This window comes from Pinus tabuliformis, chromosome 6 (assembly GCF_031772625.1).
Source record: "Pinus tabuliformis cultivar Carrire ecotype Pingquan chromosome 6, CPIR1, whole genome shotgun sequence".
Lineage (NCBI taxonomy): Eukaryota > Viridiplantae > Streptophyta > Pinopsida > Pinales > Pinaceae > Pinus > Pinus tabuliformis.
The window spans coordinates 1364967563-1364970915 of record NC_142292.1 but is presented as its reverse complement, the minus strand read 5'-3'; positions in this window follow the sequence as shown (position 1 = coordinate 1364970915).

Below are 3353 nucleotides of genomic sequence, written 5' to 3'. Positions count from 1 at the left end.
TATGGGTTATGCTCTCGCATTGTTTATTTTCTTTGTTTAAGAATTCGTATGCAGGTAATTTCTGTACAGGGTTAAAACCTACATTTGGTATCAGAGCCAGGTTTGGCTTCAAGGGGACGCCTTTGTTGCTGAGGGGTTTCGCTCGGGCCTGTGGTAGACCCTGTTCAGTGGGAGATCTGCGAGATCGATTCTGGTGGTGAAAGAAGATGGCGAGCAGTGGAAAGATAGAGATTGAGAAGTTCAATGGTCAGAATTTTGATTTGTGGAAACTCAATATGGAGGATCTGTTGGTGGATAAAGATCAGTGGATCGCGGTAGATCCGGGTACTAAACCATTGGGAGTGACCGATGAAGAATGGAAGAAGTTGGATCGGAAGGCAAAGAGCACAATACGATTGCGTGTCTCGGATTCAGTATTGCTGAATGTATCAGGGGAAGCTACGGAAAAGGCTTTGTGGGTCAAGTTAGGGACTTTGTACCAATCTAAGTCTCTAGTGAATAAACTGTTCCTGCGGAAAAAGCTGTATAACCTGAGGATGAAAGATGGAGACTCTGTGACAGAGCATCTGAATGCGTTTAATACTTTGGTAAGTCAGTTATTATCTGTTGATATTAAAATTTCAGATGAAGATAAGTGCATCAGTCTGTTGTGTTCTCTACCAGATTCGTGGGATAGTCTGGTTATTGCAATAGGTAGCAATGCAACTGCTTTGTAGTTTGATGAAATAGTCTCAGCCTTGCTAACGGAGGAGATGAGACGGAAAAATATGGACAACCAGAATGGTGATGCCTTGTCTGTACGAGGACGGTCCCAGAACAGAAACAAAAATAACTCATCGAGTGGGAGATCTAAATCTAGAGGGAGATCTAAATCTCCAGGAAAACCTACAAAGGTGGTGTGCTGGAAATGCGGAAAGGAAGGGCACTTCAGAAGGGATTGTAAATCTAAAGCTCCCGATAAAGGAAAGGGATCTGATGATGCTCCTTCTGCAGAGGCGAAAACCACCTCAGATGAAGGTGGGGATGTGTACCTAGCTTCTTCAAGTACACATGTAGATCATGAGGCATGGTTGATTGACTCAGGTGCATCCTTTCACTTACTCCCCATAGAGAGTGGTTCTGCGAGTATGAGAAATACGATGGTGGTGATGTCTTCTTAGGAGATGATAGGAAGGCTAGAATCATTGGTCGGGGAAAAGTAAAGTTGAAGTTGCAAGGTGGAAGGGTTAGAACACTTCCGGGTGTTCTACATATTCCTGCATTGGCCAGAAATCTGATTTCTGTAAGCAAGTTGGATGTGCAGGTGTAAAGACGGTGTTCGAGAAAGATACCTGCAATATGGTTCGAGGAGCACTGATATTAATGCGGGGAGTTCGGATTGGAACTTTGTACAAGCTGCAAGGTAGCACTATTGTTGATGGGTGCAATAGTTCTATGGTTCGTGAAAATGGAGTAGAGAATCTAGTGGTCTTTGGAGAGAAGACCATGTTGTGGCATCAAAGGCTTGGACATATTGGAGAGAAGGGCCTTCGAATACTTCATGGTAAAGGTATGGTAGAAGGTATGAATAATAGCTCTCTGGATTTTGATTTCTGTGAAAATTGTGTATATGGGAAGCAGAATCTGGTGAGTTTCCCCTCTGGTGGTAAGAGGATGAAACAGATATTAGAGCTTGTGCACAGTGATGTGTTTGGACCTGTGAAGGTTCCATCACTGGGTAAGTCTGTGTACTATGTATCATTCATAGATGACTTCTCAAGGAATACATGGATATATTTTCTTAAGAAGAAATCTGAATTCTTTGACAGGTTTAAAGAATTTAAGGCTCTGGTGGAAAATCAGACAGAGAAGAAGATAAAGGTGCTAAGGACAGATAATGGTGGATAATTTTGCAGCAAGGAATTTGAAGAATTTTGTAAGAAGTGTGGTATAACACGGTAGAAGACTACTCCATATACACCTCAGCAAAATGGAGTCGCAGAAAGAATGAACAAGACGTTGATGGAAAGGGCAAGAAGCATTCTCAGTGGTGCCGGGTTAGGACAGGAATTCTGGGCAGAGGCGGTGGATACTGCATGTTACTTGATCAACAAATCACCTTCATCAGTGTTGGAGGATAAGACTCCACAAGAAGTATGGACTGGTAAGAAACCATCTCTTTCACATCTAAGGGTATTTGGATGTGATGCATATGTACATGTTCCAAAGGAGAAACGAACCAAGTTGGATAGTAAATCTGAAAAGTGCATCTTTATTGGGTATAAGGATGGTTTAAAGGGTTATAAGCTTTGGAACCCAGTCACACGGAAGGTTGTGTATAGCCGAGATGTGTTGTTCAGAGAGGTAAAAGATGTTATTCAACATGAAGTCCAACCAAAGGAACCTGAGAAGATAGAGTTTGAGCCAAAGGAGGAAGAATCAGACTCTGCAGCAGAGGAGGAATCAGAAGATGAAGAGCCATAAACTCTGGCTGTGAGAAGATCAGTTCGAGAAAGAAGGCAGCCAGAAAGGTATAGTCCATCTGCTTTCAGTTCAAATTTTGCTTTGTCTGTTACTGATAATGATCCCAGAACTGTGAAGGAAGCAGTGGATTCAGAGGATGGAAAACTATGTAAAGAGGCCATGGTCGATGAAATGGCATCTTTGCACGAAAATGAGGCTTGGGATCTAGAGGAGTTGCCAGCTGGAAGGAAACCCATTGGCAGCAAATGGGTGTTCAAGAAGAAGACAAATGCAGAAGGAAAGGTGGAGAAATACAAAGCTCGGTTGGTAGCAAAAGGTTATTCCCAGGTGCCGGGAATTGATTTTGGTGATATTTTTTCTCCTGTTGCTAAGGTAACTTCTATTAGATTACTTTTATCTGTTGCTGCTGCTTTTGATTTTGAGGTAGAACAGATGGATTTGAAGACATCATTTCTTCACGGGGATTTGGAAGAGGAAATCTACATGAAGCAACCTGAAGGCTTTGCGGTGAAGGGTAAGAAAGAAATGGTATGCAAGTTAAAGAAGTCTCTGTATGGGTTAAAACAGTCACCAAGGATGTGGTATCAGAAATTTGATACATTTATACGGGGACTTGGCTTCACTAGAAGCAAAGCAGATCATTGTGTGTATTTTAAATTAATTGGTGATCGTATTATTTATCTGGTCTTGTATGTGGATGATATGTTGCTGGTTGGAAATGACAAAGAAATTATCCAGGATTTGAAGACCCAATTGTCCTCCAAATTCGACATGAAAGATCTTGGTGCTGCAAACTATATTTTGGGCATGGAAATTAAAAGAGATCGGTCAAAGAGGAAGCTCTGGTTAAACCAGAGGAAGTATGTCGAGACAATACTCCAGAGGTTTAA